Here is an 18,621-nt window from a genome sequence, read left to right as displayed (position 1 = left end):
TGGAGAGTGATGCAGATGAGGGCTGCGTGCTCTTTCAGAGAGGGAGCCCAGGAAGCCTTTTTGGGAGACCTCTGAGCAGAAAGCTAAACAGGGGGAATGAGGGACCCCTGTACATAACCAGGGGAAAGTATTCCAGGCAGAGGAAATAGCACATGTGAAGGCACTGAGGCAGGAACAGGCTTGGTGTGTGAAAAGAGGAACAAGGAGGCTGGTATCGCCAGGGCACCGGAGTGAGGGGAGAACTGTAAGCCTCCGAGAAGGTACATCTATGGGGACAGTGGTTAAGCCATATAGAGCCTTAGGGGATGCTGTCAGACTTCCAGCTTTTTATTCTGAGTTCTGTGAAAGGTTTAGAGCAGAATCATGAGAGCTGATTCGTATTGCAAAGGAGCCCTCTGTTTGCTGTGTGAAGGTCGTCGGAGTAGGGAACTAGAGAATAAGTGAGGAGATCAGCTGGGAAATAATAGCAATAATCTAGGCTAGAGATGATGGTGGCTTGGCCAGGGTGAGTAGTAAGAAATGGCCCAATTCTGGTATACTCTGAAAGCAGAGCTGACAGTTTATACTGATGGTTTGGAGTGGGATGTGAAAAGGATCAAGTTAAGGATGATAAGAGATTTGGCTTGAACAGTTTTGCCAGGGTTGGTGCCATTGGCTGAGTCAGAGAGGCCTGGAGAGGACCAGTTTTAGGGTTGTAAGGAGAAATATGGGACAGCAAGTAGATACACAGTCATGAATTTAGGGGCAAAATCAGATTTTATCAACATATATATATGATGTACAGCCTTGAGACCGAATGAGGGATGGTAGAAGAAGTATTAGAGAAGCCACAGAACAGGCCAAGTTAGAGGTCGTGGAGAAGAGGAAAATCCAGCAAAGGAGACTGAGGAAGATGATTAGGAAAGAGGTGTCCCACAGCAGTGCTGTTCCCAGTGTGCTTGGTGGACCTGCAACAGCAGTACCATTGGGGAGCTTTTTAGAAGCGTAAATTCTCAGACTCCACCCCAGACCTATTGAATAAGGATCTCTGGGGAGGGGCCTCAAGAGCCCGTCCAGAAGCTCTCCAAGCGATTCTGTTACCCTGGGAAGCTAGACAAAGGAGGTGTTTCAGGTGTATCAAAAGAACATTATGTGACAGACTCTCCTTTCATATTAAAATTGTCCAAATTTTGAAGATACAATGTTTTTGTGAGAAAACAGTGTACTATGTTCAGTAGCAGAATTTTGGACTGTGTATCCCAAAATGAATTTAGTGGTCCAAAGTGATGAGCTAAAAAATATATGGTTGCCGAAATCATCCGTAGTATTAATCAAGATGCATGTAATCATCGATCCAAGAACTGTTCGGAATCTAGATCAGATCTGACAGTCTTAGTTTCCACGATAAAAAATAATCAAAAAAGTGACTAACCTTAAGCAGGAGCCCTCTGGTTTTATCCCCTGATACGCTGTGAATGCACTAACTTTACCTTTATATCTTATATCGTGGAGTAATTGTTGACCTGCGGCATGGATGGAATTGAATTTTTTGTACATGAGTACAGGTTGTGGCCTGACTAGACATCTAGTATATAGGTCGCCCTTCATCACTCAGCAGTGAAGAATGAAAATCAACAGAGCTTTCCCCAGCCTGCTGCTTAAGCAGCTGCTAACAGGCTGAGACTGCCCAGCCTCATTAACCCATTAGATACTGCCTTTGCCCGGGAGTCATCCTTAATGAGGCTGCTGCCATTGTAGGGAAGCCACACATGCACCAAAATACTGGGGCATTAAAGGAAGGACCTTAACTTTGGGGCCTGTAATGGAGTTGTTATCATATCAGAAGCTGATACATCAGAGAGCACTCTTAAGGCGGGTAAAGCAAATGATGCCGTTACCATCTGTGAATCTACATTGCTTTAAAAATATTGGAAATTTTGAATTTCAGGAGGAACTTGGAAGCTTTCCATTTTCCCAAACATCTTGTCCCCCTAATTAGCAACTCTGTTCTCTAGAATAGGCAACAGTGTACAGTATGAACCCTTAGATTTAATGCAACAGTTGAAAGCAGGCTTGATCCCTGTAAACTTCATGGTTCATAATTTTCTCTGAGCAGAAAGATAATGATTGTATGCAAAACACCCCATCTCTTTATAGCCCAGAGGCAATAAAGATTCTGTTTGTGTCAACAGAGAATTTTTAGAGCTATGACTGTAAGACCTTTGAAGCAGACTTTGTCATGTCACGGCAACACAGACACCCTGGCTACGGAGTGGATTTTTAAGGTTGAGATGACTGTGTACTTGTGGGTGAGCTTTTGATAAAGCTGCTAAGGTCCAGGGTTATCATTTCTTCACCCCTAAAATTTTAGCAAGTACTTTTTACCCCAACACTCCTTTTATTGGAAAAAATAATGATATTCGAACTCTCCTTCCACTGCTTTCGTTTACCTTCTTCTGTGTTTCTGTTCCGATCAGGTCTCTACAAATATCTGAATTTTAAAGAAATTAGAAAGCTCTGCCATTCTTTATTGTCACATTATATTAAAGGAAGAAAGTCATGCTTTTACATTTTCCCTGTTCAAGAAGATGCTGAATAAGATTTGCCATCCATTCCCAGAAGCAGAAACTCTATTAAAATTTTAGATTGTAATCTAATAAAATTTCATCTTATCCTATTGCTTTTCTTAACCACCCCCCAGCAATCAAGCACATAGTCTTAGTATCTAAGGCTAAGGAGAAAGGAGTTCATATATTGCATAAGTGTTTTCCAATAAATTTTTTAAAACTTGGAGGAGATTGGTGGGGGGTGCCTCGTGTAATTTTATAGGACCTCTGAGGCCCAGAGTTTTTAAGTAATCTTTTTTGATGTTTTTAGACACACCATTAAGCTGAGGATAAAAGTCCCTATGTTCAATATCTGGATACATTAAGCAGTAGGTTTAAAATTTACAGCTTTCATTTTGACAAGGAAAATGACACGTTTGGTCTCAAGTGCTACCTTGAACTGTTTTTCAACACTGAGACAGGTTGTCAGGCTGAGGGTGGAGGTCTGGGCATTTAGTCCCTGCAGAGCCTCCATGAGGTAAACTCTTCCAGCTCGTCAGGAGAAGCCAGCCGGACCTTGGGCTGTGGGCTGAGGTCCAGTCAAAGGAGCAGTAGGATGCCATCTGGAGGCTTGTACCGCCAAACACTGAGGTCTGATCGAATGCCTTCCAAGGAGCATGTAGTTCCTTCAGAGGAGAAAAAGAGCATCCCGTAGAGAATGCCTGCATAAATGGGTGGACCTCAGACACTTCCATTTTGATTCTGCCCATAAGGAATTTCTCAGTGGAGCCTCTTCTTCTGACATGTTCTATGGCGTCTGGGGACCTGGTCTTTAGGAGTAGCCTAAGCAAAGTGAAGGGCAGGAGTAGGAATGGAGGGAAAAGGAGGACAGCCATAGGAACAATGAATGGAGCGGGTAGGTACAGAGGAGATATGGTGCCATCCAGTTGGTCCAGCTGGTGTCAGGACTAGTACAAGTTCCCTGCCGCCTCCCATGTCGATGCAAGCAATGAGGCTGGAGATGTGGGGATGGAGAGCCTGGAACAAGCTTTACAAGCTAGGATAAGGCGTGTGGATTTTATCTCCAAGGCAGTGGATGGAGACGACGAGATCAGTGATTTTTTGGAAAATCACTTCTAGGTGAGGAAAGGCCTGGGGTGGTAGAGCCCTCCTAGAGCCTACAGCCTGGGTGGGAGCTGACTGCAGTAATCCAGGGCTGCGGTGGTGAGTTGGGGACAGAACTGCTCTGTGCTACAGAGAACCAGACTGTGACCACTAAGGTGGGTGGGAGGGGCAGCAGGAGCAGCCCTCCCCAGGGGGTTGGTAGGATTTGGTGCTGGCTGTGGAGGGTGAGGGAAAGGAGGGCCATATGGTTTCCTTCCTTTTGTCAATTCCCGGAAGACTGGGGGAAAGTCAGCAAAGACTCTCACCCTCACATTCATGGAATGGAAACTCCCTGTTTTTTCTCTTCCCTTTTCACATCCTTCCTCCCCATACTACCCTCTGCCCTCCCTTTTCCTCATCCTTCTGGTGAAGTCCCTGAAGGGATAGAACACTTGCATCTATTGGACTTCTAACTCTGCCTGTTTTTCTTTTGTTTTGTTTCTGCTGCAATGACACCACTTATATTTATAATGTTTTTGTCCTTTATAAAGTGCTGTACTATATACACTCAGAACTTGGTACCTATTTCTTCTCTTTCTACTTTCTCTTGTCTCTCTTTCTCCCTGTTTACTCCTCTTCATTTAGATACACTTAATGGATGGGAGACTCAGATCCTGTGAATTCCTTCTGTGTGAGGAGCATGTGTCAGTGGCCAATAGTGTGGTTATGCAAAACATACATATTTAATTCCACATGATTCCTGGCATTGTGGTCTTAAACAAATGTGGCATAAAGAAAATAATCCATGGACAGCACAATAAATCTTAGTTGATTTTGACCCCATGTGGTATTGTGTCTGTCGTGTCCAGAATGGCCAGACTCTACAGCTGATCTAACTGTAATCAACTCAGGGATTTAAAGGACACTTACTGTGTTAGTCTGTGTCTATGTGTGTGAAGAGGGGCTCACCAAGGAATACATTCATTTAAAACTTAAACAGCAAGGCTTTGTTTTAGCATTAGATTTCAAGGTTTGTGTTTATAAAGAGGGGCTTACCTTCAACTGCACTTATTTGTAGAAATGATGGAAAATTTCAGTTCTTTCCAAATCAGAGTGCATCCCACTACATCTTACCACTCTTCTACAAGAGAACAATGAACAAAGTGACAAAGTACAGAAAAGCAAACTAACTATGAGTTAAGAAATTCTCTGTGGCATTTTCTGCACACTTATTAATATTAATACAAAAATAATGAATAGCCTCAGGCCAACTAATTTTTCTAATAAATGGGAAAGAGAAATATTGTCCAAATCCAGAACATTTAAAAAATTTTAGAAACACGTCCATTCTGTCTAGCATCAACAAGGCCATGACACAAGATCAGTTTGCTAAAAAAAAAAAAAAAAAGTCCACCACACAACTGGGCAGGTACTTTGAAGCTCTTTATTTCTGTTTTTATTTCCTTTCAATAGTGCATGAAAAGGTTACATTGAATTAAAACATGAAGGTCGTACACTTGCATTTTTTAAAATCTGTGGAATGTTCAATATCTGTTCTGCATAAGCACATTGGGCTGTTGTCTCTGAGCCTTCACCCAGAAAAACTGGAGCTTGCCTGGCATTACAAATGCTGTTCAGATATTTTCCAGAGACATAAAAGAGAAAATATCATCACAAGTAATGAAAATGAATAAGAAAAAAACCACAGGAGTATGGCATTTGGACAGACCAAGTGAGAACAGGGAGGGGAAGAGAGGGAGGACAAGGCGAGGAGGGGAGAAACATCTTAAACACACACCTGGCTGAGTGATCACATCGTCTCTTCTGAGCTTAGTTTTCATATTATGGTTTGAGTCTGTTTTGTCATTTGGTTCTAGCTATCCCGGGACCTGTGAACCTGCTTTTGTCTTACAGATGTTTAGAAATAACTTATGGGGGGCCTGGATGACTCAGTCACTTAAGCATCTGACTCTTGGTTTTGGCTCAGGTCATGAACTGACCTGAGTTCGGCTCAGGGTCATGAGATCGAGTCCCACTTTGGGCTCTCTGCTTGGCGTCAGTCGGCTCAAGATTCTCTCCCTCTCCCTCTCCCCTATTTGTGCACTCCCTCTAAATAGATAAATAAATAAAATCTTTTAGAAAAAAAATAAATAATTTATAGAGAATGAAAAGTATTACAAAATTTGAAAATTGAATTTCATAAAATATCTTGAGAACCTGAGAAGTAGAAAGGCCTACTCAATTAAAATCCATTTTGGAAAGACTTACTCAGGAAAGGGCATCACATGCCAGAAGCTTGAGATAACCTCTAACCCAATTTACAGAAGTCATATATGGTACAGATATAGTTGCCAAAACACACACATTTGACACAAAATATATACACGTATACACACACACACACATACACACACGCACACACTCCAGGATTATAAATATCCAGAATAATAGATCTATCTTATTTAAGTCGATGAAAGGCAATATTTTAATATATTAAATGCTACATAAGTATGTATGTTGCAATTTCAGGGTAATTGCTACCTTCTATCTCACAACAAAGACGTTTTTCAAATTATTGGGTCTGTGTTCAAAATAATCAGAAAAAAAATACTCAGCCATGTGCTACCCCAATTTGCCATTTGAAAGAAAATTCCCAGGTACTTATCCACTTAAATTATGCTAAGTCCTGAATTTAGAAAAGTGTCAGTGGTGACATTCTTTGAGGTGGCAGTCCAGCCCATGACCCTCCTTTGAGAAATGATCCCCTTCCTGCCTGTGCGCATGGAGATGGCCCCTGGCAACCATGCTTGTATTTTGATACCACATCTCAAGCTATAGCTGACCAGAGTAACTTAACCTAAACCACTGTAGAAACTCACACACACACACTGAGATAACACTTTAGTAAGTACCATTATACTTTCTGCCTTGGAATCCTTACATACTTAGAATTTTTTAAAAAATTAATTTGAGCTCTTTATAGTGGCATTCTGTTACTTGTAACCAAAAGCCCGAGTTAGATAGGCAAAATGGAGAGAGAGGAAGAGAGAGCTACTGGTGGCGGAAAGCTCTCCTGTGGTGACCACACACTATATCCATTTACGTCAAGAAGATGGGGAAATTTTATATTTATGATCCTCCAGGACTCCTACAGCGAGGAGTCCCAGAAACCTATCCCTCCCTGTTCTTCCCTTTTGCCTCAACACTGAAGACTTGTCTGCACTATCTCCTTTGAATCCAGACAGAATTTATGTCCTCTAGCCAAGACTATGTCGGCTACCACAAAATGCCCAGACTTCCAAGTCCTTCTCCTCACCTACACTTTAAGCCCATGTGAATCTGCTTTTATTTCCAAGATTCTCAAATTTTATTGCATATCAGAATCACCTGGAAGGTTTCCTAAAACACAGACTGCTAGGCCTGAATTAGTTTTTGACTCAGCAGGCATGGAATTAGGCCCGAGAATAAGAATTTCTAAATTCCTGGGTGATATGGATTCTTGTGGTCCAGTGGAAAACTACCCCCTTATTCCTTTCTCTCCCCAAGTCCTGAAACTCACTCATTATGCTCTTTGAATTCAGAGTCTGTTGATAGCAAAATCCCGTATATTTTCAGCCTCTCTTCTGTCTTGCTGTAAGGCAAACTTGACTCTTCTCTAAGGTCCCATTTTTTCTAGTAGCCTGTCAAGTGGGTGGCTGCTTTTTCCCCCAAGTCCCTGATCTGGTAGTGGGGGTATGTGTCCTCCTGGTTTCTCATTGCTACTTTCAGATGTTTCTCCCCATCTCTTTCCTAAAAACAAACAATCATGAATCTTATGCCATGAGAGGATATCAACCCTGTCTCTCTTTGTTCTCATTTATGGATTTCTGTGTTATTTCCCTTAATTCCTTGGTGACATAAGCAAGGAACACTCTCTTCACTAACCCTCCTGTCTCAATTATGGTAGATTTCAATAAATATATAGATAATTGTTCTAACACCTTGGTCTATCAGTTCCTTAGCCACCTCTGTTCCAATGGCCTTGTCTTCTACCTTATATTAGCCACTCTCATGTGGTCATACCTGGACTTCTTGATAACCTCAGTTTCAAACATTCTACTTTCTGGTTGCCATGTCGTATCTTTCCAGCCCACTCTCTATATTATTAGAGCCCCAGTCATTCTTTGATTCTAATGAGACCTATGAGCTTTTGATCCTACCTTCTTTTAAATTGGAGACCTATGAGCTTTTGATCCTACCTTCTTTTAAATTGGCATCCTTCCAGATTAAATTTTATAATAATTTTTAATCATTACAATAAATCCTCTATAAACAGCCTCCACTCCCTTGCACCTCTCTCTTGGTCTTACTCAATAAGAGCAGATCCATAACCTGGTTAAGTCCAACTCTCTCCCTACTCCATGACTACAACTCCAAAGCTAAAACTGTCTGAAGAAATACCCACAGCCACGCAGACATTAAAGAGAAGTAGACTCTTCATTCTGCAAGGCAATCATATTAGATGTTTTTTAAAAAATTGTTCTCTCGCTCTTGATGAGGATTGAAAATGTTTTTCTTACTTTTTAAAACTCAGTACCTTCTTCCCTACTGAGAAAACTGGAGCATTCACAAGAGAACTTACAGAGATTATCACCACTACTTCAATCCATCTGCCACCCTTTTGTTCTCTGACATCTTGCCTGTTACCACAGGTGAAATATCCGTGCTCTTATTTCAAGTCAGTCCTTGCACTGAGCCCTAGAACTCATCTCACACTGCATTGCTTGAGAAATTCCCCTTCTAATATATCATCCATCTTCCACACTGTATTGTCATACAAAAGTAATGTTGCTTCTCCCAAGCCAAAAACTTTCTCTTGATCCCTACTTCCCACCTGTGTATTGCCCCATTTTATGGTTCCTATTTCCAGCAAAACTACTTGAAGAAGTGACCCAGAGTCATCTCTCCAATTTATGTCTTCCTGTTCTCTCTCACCCACTGCCATCAGGCTTTTGTCCTCACCACTTCACCAAAACTGCTCCCCTGTAGCTTACCCAGGCACCATGTTCCATAGTCATATCTCTGCTTTAATGTTAGCCTATGAATAGCATTTGAATCACACATCATTCTTGATATATATTCTTCACTTATATTCCAGGGCACAACGCTTTCTTGGATTTCCTCCTACCTTACTGAAAGCTCTTTCTGTTTCCGTTTCGGTTTCTCTTCTTCATCTTCTAATACCAGAAAGCCTCAGATTTCAACCCTTGGACCTCCTTTCTTTTTTTTATCAACATTTTTTTGGTGATCTTATTCATCTCATGCTTTAAATATCATATCTATGTGTTTACAGTGCTGCAGAAAAATTTTATCCTCTCATTTTTGAGACTATTAGCCAAATGAATATAATGAATAATGAATATAATTTCTTTTGTGGCATCATCCAAAGAAACGTGGTAAGTATTAAACTAAGTCCATCAAATATAATTTATATACTAATTTATCAGTCATTTCTCTTTTCATTTAATTGAAGCAAATAACTGACAAAATAAATTGCAGTATATATAAGGTATACAGTGTGATGATCTGATATATGTGGACAGTGTAAAAGAATTCCCATCATAAAGTTAATTAACATCCCCTTGCATATTTACTTTTTTTTTAGTAGAACTTAAGTTCTACTATCTTAGCAAATTTCAGTTATACAATGCAATATTACGTCAACTACAGTCATTATACATTAGATCCTCAGATCTTATTCATCTTATAACTGAAAATTTGTACTTTTATTAATCTCTCTATTTTTCCTAAAACCCTCCTCCTGACAACCACCATTCTCCTTTATATCTCAATGAGTGTGATTTTTTTTTTTTTGATTCCACATATTAGTGATATTACACAGTATTTGTCTTTCTCTGTCTGGCTTATCTCACTTTAACATCATGCTTTCCAGGTTCATTCATGTTGTTGCAAATGGCAGAATGTCCTTATTAGAAGGCTCAGTAATATTCATCACACACACACACACACACACACACACACACACAACGGTACCTACATACCACATCTTATTTATCCATTCATCTGTTGGTGGACATTTAGATTGTTTTCATACCTTGACTATTGTGAATAGTGCTGCATTGAACATGGTGGTGCAGATACCTTTTCGGGATAATGGTTTTGTTTCCTTTAGATATGTATCCAGAATTGGGATTGCTGGATCATACGTTAGTTTTATTTTTAATTTCTTGGGGAACCTCCATGCTGGTTTCCATAGTGACTGAGTCAGTTTACATTCCCAACAACACCGTTCAAGGGTTCCCTTTTCTCCACATCCTCACTAGCACTTTCATCTTTTGTCTCCTTTGCTGTACAGAATCATTTTAGTTTGATATAGTCCTACTTGTTTATTTTTGCTTTTGTTGCTTTTGCTTTTGGTGTCAAATCCAAAAAATCATTGCCAAGATAAATATCAAGGAGCTTACCCTCTATGTTTTCTTTTATGAATTTTATGGTTTCAGATCTTATATTCAAGTCTTTAGCCCATTTTGAGTTGATTTTTGTGTATGGGGTAAGATAGTGGTCTATTTTTTTCTTTTGCACGTAGCTGTCCAATTTTCCCAACACCATTTATTGACGAGACTATCTTTTCCCCATCTTATATTCTTGGCTCCATTGTTATAAATTAGCTGACTATATGTGGATGGATTTATTTTTGGGCTCTGTACTGTATTCTGTTGATCTATGTGTCTGTTTTTGTGCCAATACCATGCTATTTTTATTATGATAGCTTTGTATTATATTTTGAAATTAGGAAGTGTGATGCCTGTAGCTTTGTTCTTCTTAAGATTGCTTTGGCTACTCAGGGTCTTTTGTGATTGCATAGCAATTTTAGGATTTTTTCTATTTCTATGAAAGATGGAATTTGATAGGGATTGTGTTGAACCTGTAAATAGCTTTGTGTAGTACAGACATTTTAATAATATTAATTATTCCAGTCTATGAATATGGAATATCTTTCCATTTATTTGTGTCTTTTTCAATTTCTTTCATTAGTGTTTTATAGTTTTCAGTGTATAGGTCTTTCACCTCCATGGTTAGATTTATTCCTATGTATTTTATTTGTTTAGGTGCTATTGTAAATGGGATTATTTTCTTAATTTCTCTTTCTGATGGTTCATTGTTAGTATGTAGAAATACAACTGATTTTTAAAAACTGATTTTGTATCCTCCAACTTTAGTGAGTTTGATAATTAGTTCTAACAGTGTCTTGGTGGAGTCTTCAGGGTTTCCTCTATTATATTATTATGTCATCTGAAAACAGAGACAATTTTACTTCTTCCTTTCTGAAATGAATGCCTCTGATTTCTTTTTCTTGCCCAGTTGTTCTGGTGGGAACTTCCAGTACTATGCTGAATAAAAGAAGTGTCATGTTCCTGATCTTAAGAGAATGAACTTTCAGCTTTTCACTGTTTAGTATGTTGTCAACTCTGGGCTTGAGATATATGCTCTTTTATGCTCTGCTACATTCCTTCTATACCCAATTTGTTGGGAGGTTTTTTTTTTTTTTAAATCATGAACAGATGTTGAATTTGTCAAATGCTTTTTCTGCATCCATTAAGATGATAATATAATTATTATCCTTCATTTCGTTAATGTGGTGTATCACACTGGTTTATTTACATGTGTTGAACCATCCTTGTATCCCAGAGATAAATCCCATTTGAAAATGATGTATATTCTTCTTAATGTACTGTTGAATTTGGCTTGCTAATATTTTTGTTTTGTTTTGTTTTGTTGAATAATCTTTCTTTATTATTATGTTCAATTAGCCAACATGTGGGACATCATTAGTGTTTGCTGTTATTTTATTGAGGACTTTGCATCTATGTTCATCAGGGATATTGACCTGTAATTTTCTTACAGTGTCCTTGCCTGGCTTTGGTATCAGGGTAATGCTGATCTCATAAAGTAAGTTTGGACGTATTCCCTCCTCTTCCATTTTTTGGAGGACATTGAGATAGAATGATATTAATTCTTTAAATATTTAGTAGAATTTGTTAGTGAAGCCATCTGGTCCTGGGCTTTTGTTTGTTAGGAGTTTTCTTTTTCTTCCTTTTACAAAAATTATTTTATTAACATATAATGTATTATTAGCCCCAGGGGTACAGGTCTGTGAATTGCCAGGTTTACACACTTCACAGCACTCACCATAGCACATACCTGCCCCAAAGTCCATAACAAAACCACCCTCTCCCTACCCCTCTACCCCCAGCAACCCTCAGTTTGTTTTGTGAGATTAAGAGTCTTATGGTTTGTCTCCCTCCCAATCCCATCTTGTTTCATTTATTCTTTTCCTAGCCTCCAAACCCCCCATTATGCCTCTCAATTCCTCATATCAGAGAGATCATATGATAATTGTCTATCTCTGATTGGCTTATTTCACTAAGCAAAATACCCTCTAGTTCCTTCCATGTTGTCGCAAATGGCAAGATTTCATTTCTTTTGATGGCTGCATAGTATTCCATTGTATATATATACCACCTCTTCTTTATCCATTCATCTGCTATAGACATCGAGGTTCTTTCCATAGTTTGGCTATTGGATATCGCTGCTATAAACATTCGGGTGCATGTGCCCCTTCGGATCACTACATTTGTATCTTTAGGGTAAATACCCAATAGTGCAATTGCTGGGTTGTAGGGTAGCTCTATTTTCAACTTTTTGAGGAACCTCCATGCTGTTTTCCACAGTGGCTGCACCAGCTTGCATTCCCACCAACAGTGTAGGAGAGTTCCCTTTCTCCACATCCTCACCAGCATCTGTTATTTCCTGACTTGTTAATTTTAGCCATTCTGACTGGTGTGAGGTGGTATCTCATTGTGGTTTTGATTTGTATTTCCCTGATGCCGAGTGATATGGAGCACTTTTTTATGTATCTGTTGGCCATCTGGATGTCTTCTTTGCAGAAATGTCTGTCATGTCCTCTGCCCATTTCTTGATTGGATTATTTTTCTTTGGGTGTTGAGTTTGATAAGTTCTTTATAGATTTTGGATACTATCCCTTTATCTGATATGTCATTTGCAAATATCTTCTCCCATTCTCTCAGTTGTCTTTTGGTTTTGTTGACTATTTCCTTTGCTGTGCAAAAGCTTTTGATCTTGATGAAGTCCCAAGAGTTCATTTTTGTCCTTGCTTCCCTTGCCGTTGGCGATGTTTCTAGGAAGAAGTGGCTGCGGCTGAGATCCAAGAGGTTGTTGCCTGTGTTCTCCTTAAGGATTTTGATGGATTCCTTTCTCACATTGAGGTCCTTCATCCATTTTGAGTCTCTTTTCGTGTGTGGCATAAGGAAATGGTCCAGTTTCATTCTTCAGCATGTGGCTGTCCAATTTTCCCAACACCATTTGTTGAAGAGACTGTCTTTTTTCCATTGGACTTTCTTTCCTGCTTTGTCGAAGATTAGTTGACCATAGAGTTGAGGGTCTATTTCTGGGCTCTCTATTCTGTTCCATTGATCTATGTATCTGTTTTTGTGTCAGTACCATACTGTCTTGATGGTGACAGCTTTGTAATAGAGCTTGAAGTCTGGAATTGTGATGCCACCAACTTTGGCTTTCTTTTTCAACATTCCTCTGGCAATTCGAGGTCTTTCCTGGTTCCATATAAATTTTAGGATTATTTGTTCCATTTCTTTGAAAAAAATGGATGGGATTTTGATAGGGATTTCATTAAATATGTAGATTGCTTTAGATAGCATAGACATTTTCACAATATTTGTTCTTCCAATCCATGAGCACAGAAGACTTTTCCATTTCTTTGTGTCTTCCTCAATTTCTTTCATGAGTACTTCATAGTTTCCTGAGTGCAGATTCTTTGCCTCTTTGGTTAGGTTTACTCCTAGGTATCTTAAGGTTTTGGGTATAATTGTAAATGGGATCAACTCCTTAATTTCTCTTTCTTCTGTCTTGTTGTTGGTGTATAGAAATGCAACTGATTTCTGTGAATTGATTTTATATCCTGACACTTTACTGAATTCCTGTACAAATTCTAGCAGATTTGGAGTGGAGTCTTTTGGGTTTTCCACATAAAGTATCATATCATCTGTAAAGAGTGACAGTTTTACTTCTTCTTAGCCGATTTGGATGCCTTTAATTTCTTTTTGTTTTCTGATTGCTGAGGCGAGGACTTCTAGTACTATGTTGATAATGGACATCCCTGCCGTGTTCCTGACCTTAGCGGAAAAGCTCTCAGTTTTTCGCCATTGAGAATGGTATTCGCTGTGGGTTTTTCCATAGATGGTTTTGATGCTCTTGAGGTATGTACCCTCTATTCTTACACTTTAAAGAGTTTTGATCAGGAAAGGATGCTGTACTTTGTCAAATGCTTTTTCAGCATCTATTGAGAGTATCATATGGTTCTTGTTCTTTCTTTTATTAATGTATTGTATCACACTGATTGATTTACAGATGTTGAACCAACCTTGCAGTCCTGGAATAAATCCCACTTGGTCGTGGTGAATAATCCTTTTAATGTACTGTCGGATACTATTGGCTTGTATTTTGGTGAGAATTTTCGCATCTGTGTTCACCAAGGATAGTGGTCTGTAATTCTCTTTTTTGATGGGATCTTTGTCTGGTTTTGGGATCAAGATAATGCTGGCCTCATAAAATAAGTTTGGAAGTTTTCCTTCCATTTCTATGTTTTGGAACAGTTTCAAGAGAATAGGAATGAATTCTTCTTTAAAGGTTTGGTAGAATTCCCCTGGGGAGCTGTCTGGCCCTGGGCTCTTGTTTGTTGGGAGATTTTTGATGACTGGTTCAATCTCCTTACTGGTTATGGGTCTCGTCAGGGTTTCTATTTCTTCCTGGTTCAGTTGTGGTAGTTTATATGTCTCTAGGAATGCATCCATTTCTTCCAGATTGTGAAATTTGCTGGTGTATAGTTGCTCATAATATGTTTGAAAAAAATAAAGAAAATTGATAAATCTTTAGCTAGGCTCACCAAGAAAGAAAAAAGATTCAAATAAATAAAATCAGAAATGAAGGAGGAGACATTACAACTGATAACAGAAATATTCCACAGATCATCACAGAAAAAATCCACACATTGATTCCACAGATCAATTATAAGTTGCTGTTATAATTGTATTTCTTTGGTGTTGGTTGTGATCTCTCCTCTTTCATTCATGATTTTATTTATTTGGGTCCTTTCTCTTTTCTTTTTGATAAGTCTGGCCAGACTTATCAATCTTATTATATTAATTATTTCAAAGAACCAGCTCCTAGTTTCATTGATTTGTTCTATTGTCTTTTTTTTTTAAATCTATTTCATTGATTTCTGCTCTGATCTTTATTATTTCTCTTCTCCTGGTGGGTTTAGGCTTTCTTTGTTGTTCTTTCTCCAGCTCCTTTAGGTGTACGGTTAGGTTGTATATTTGAGAGGAGTTTTCTTATCATTGTTTCAATCTCCTTGCTAGTAATTAGTCTACTTAGATTTTGTATTTCTTCTTGATTCAGTCTTGGTGGGTTTTATGTTCCTGAGAATGTATCCATTGTTTGTAGGTTATCTATTTGTTGGGATAGTAGTTTCTTATGATCTGTGGAATTTTTGTGTTATCAGTTGTAATGTCTCCTCTTTCATTTCTGATTTTATTTATTTGAATCTTTTTTCTTTCTTAGTGAATCTAGCTAAAGATTTATCAATTTTCTTTATTTTTTTTCAAAAAAAATAGCTCTGAAGGTTTCATTTATTTATTTTTTTTCTGTTGTCTTTCTAGTCTCTATTTCATTTGTAATCATCCTTTGTTATTTTCTTTCTTCTACTAACTTTGGGCTGAATTATCTCTTCATAAAAAAATTCTGTAAGGTATAAAGTTTGGTTGTTTGCAATCATTCTTTTTTCTTCATGTAGGCAGGTAACATTATAAACTTCTCTCTTAGAATTGCTTTTGCTGCATCCCATACATGCACAATGCCAAAACATTTTGTGTTTCCATTTTTATTTATTTCAAGATATTGTTTTACTTGCCTTGTGATTTCTTCTTTGGGCCATTGGTTGTTTAAGATTTTGTTGTTTATCTCCACATATTTGTAAATTTTTCAGTTTTTCTCTCGTAATTGATTTCTAGTTTCATACTATTGTGGTAGGAAAGGATGCTTCATACAATTTCAGTCTTCCTAAATTCATTAAGACTTGTTTTATGCTCTTACATGTGATCTATTCTAGAGAGTGTTCCATATGTACTTGAGAAGAATGTATGTTTTCCTCCTGTTCAATGTAATGTTCTGTATGTGTCTAGGTTCATCTGGTCTAACATGGAGTTGTAAGTCCAATATTTTTTTATTGATTTTCTGTCTAGATGATCTATGTATTATTGAAAGTGGGTTTTTGAAGTCCTCTACTATTCTTGTATTGTTCTTTATTTCTCCTTTCAGATCTATTTTTTAATTATAGTTTTTAGGTGCTCCTGTGGTGGGTGCATAAATATTTATACATGTTGTATCCTCCTTTTGGATTGACCCCTTTATCATTATATAATGACCATCCTTATCTCATGTTAGAGCTTTTGGCTTAAAGTCTATTTAGTCTGATGTAAGTATAGCTACCCTTGCCTTATATTGTTTTCAATTTGCATAGAATATCTTTTGCTATCTCTTCACTCTCTGTCTATGTATGTCCTTGAAGCTGAACTGAGTCTCTGGTAGGCAGCATATAGTTGGGTCTTGTTTTTTTTTTTAATCCACTCAGTCACTCCATGTCTTTAAAAAAAATTTTTTTTTAGTATAGTTGACACAAAATATTACATGAGTTTCAGGTATACAACATAGTGATTCAACTTCTTTGTTAGGCAAAGCCTATCCCAGTGTAGCTACCACCATCACTATATAACACTATTTTGATATCATTGACTGTATTCCCTATGCTGTGCCTTTTATTCCCATAACTTATTCATTTCATAACTAGAAGCCTGTATCTCCCACTGTCCTTCACCCATTTCTCTCATATCCCGTCTCCACTCCTCTTCTCTCTGGAAACCATCAGTTTATTCTCTGTATATATTTTTTAAAGATTTTATTTATTTGAGAGAGAGTATGAGAGAGACCATGAGAGGGGAGAAGGTCAGAGGAAGAAGCAGACTCCATGTGGAGCTGGGAACCCGATGCAGGACTTGATCCCAGGACTCCGGAATTATGACCTGAGCCGAAGGCAGTCGCTTAACCAGCTGAGTCACCCAGGTGCCCCGTTCTCTGTTTTTATAGGTCTCTTTCGTCTTTTCATTTGTTTGTTTATTAATTTGTTTTGTTTTTTAGATTCTACATATGAGTGAAGTCATATGGTATTTGTCTTTCTCTGTGTGATTTATTTCACTTAGCATAATATCCTCTGGATGTAATTACAGTATTATAAATGGCATGATCTCATCCTTTTTAATGGCCATGTAATATTCCATTATTATATATAGAACTGCTTTTATATGTAGATACATATACATATACACACAGCACTTCTTCCTTATCCATTAGTCTGTCAGTCGACCTGTTGCTTCCATATCTTGGCTATTGTAAATAATGCTTCAATAAAGATAGGACTGAATATATCTTTTTGAATTAGTGTTTTCATTTTCTTAGGGTAAATACCCACTGGAGGAATTATTGGATCATATGGTATTTCTATTTTTCATTTTTTGAGGAAAATCCATACTGTTTTCCACGGTGGCTACACTAATTTAGGTTTCCTCCAGCAGTGTACAAAGGTTCCTTTTACATCCACACCAACATTTGTCATTTCTTGTCTTTTGACAGGTGTCAGGTGATATCTCATTGTGGTTTTGATTTGCATTTCCTTGATAATTAGTGGTGTTGAGTATCCTTTCATGTGTCTGTTGCCCATCTGTATGTGTTTTCCAGAAAAATGTCTGTTCAGGTCCTCTGTCCATTTTAAAATCAAACTTTTAACTTTCAATTTTTTTTTTTTTTTTTTTTTTTTGGTGCTGAGTTGTGTAAATCCTTTATATATTTTGGATATTAACCCCTTATCAGATATATTCTCCCCTTTAGTAGGTTGACTTCTCATTTTGTTGATGGCTTCCTTTTTGTACAAAACTTTTTTATTTGGAGGTAGTCCCAATAGTTTATTTTTGTTTTTGTTTCCTTTACCTTAGGAGACATATCTAGAAAAATGTTGCTATGGCCAATGTTGGAGAAATTTCTGCCTGTGTTCTCTTCTAGGATATTAATGGTTTCAGGTCTCATAGTTAGGTACTTAATCCATTTTGAATTTATTTTTGTGTATGGTCTTAGAAAAGTGGTCCAGTTTCTTTCTTTTGCATATAGCTATCCAGTTTTCCCAGCACCATTTTTTGAAGAGATTGTCTTTTCTCCATTGTATATTCTTGCCTCATTTGTCATAGATTAATTGACTATATAAGCATAGATTTATTTATGGGCTCTCTATTTTATTTTATTGATCTACTTATCTATTTTTGTACCAATACCATATTGTTTCAATTACTGCAGCTTTGTAGTATATCTTGAAATCTGGAATTGTGATTCCTCCAGCTTTGTTTTTCTTTCTCAGGATTGTTTTGACTATTTGGGCTCTTTTGTGGTCCCATACAAACTGTACTATTATTTCATCTAGCTCTGTGAAAAATGCTGTTAGTATTTTGATACCAATTCCACTGAATATGTAGATTGCTTTGGGTAATTATGGACATTTTAACAATATTAATTATTGTAATCCACAAGTATGTAACATCTTTCCATTTGTATTGTCTTTGGTTTCTTTCATCAATGTTTTAGAGTTTTCTGAGTACAGGTCTTTACCTCCTTGCTTAAGTTTATTCCTAGGTATTTTATTCTTTTTGGTGCAATTATAAATGAAACTGTTTTCTTAATCTCTCTTTCTGCTATTTGTTATTGCTGTTTAGAAATGCAACAGATTTGTGTATATTAATTTTGTATCCTGCAACTTTACTGAATTCTTTTATCAGCTCTATTATTTTTTTTTGGA

The sequence above is a fragment of the Lontra canadensis genome, unplaced genomic scaffold, assembly GCF_010015895.1.
Source record: "Lontra canadensis isolate GAN:19392208 unplaced genomic scaffold, GSC_riverotter_1.0 scaffold9, whole genome shotgun sequence".
NCBI lineage: Eukaryota > Metazoa > Chordata > Mammalia > Carnivora > Mustelidae > Lontra > Lontra canadensis.
The sequence above is the reverse complement of the archived record's forward strand: the minus strand, read 5'-3'. Positions refer to the sequence as shown.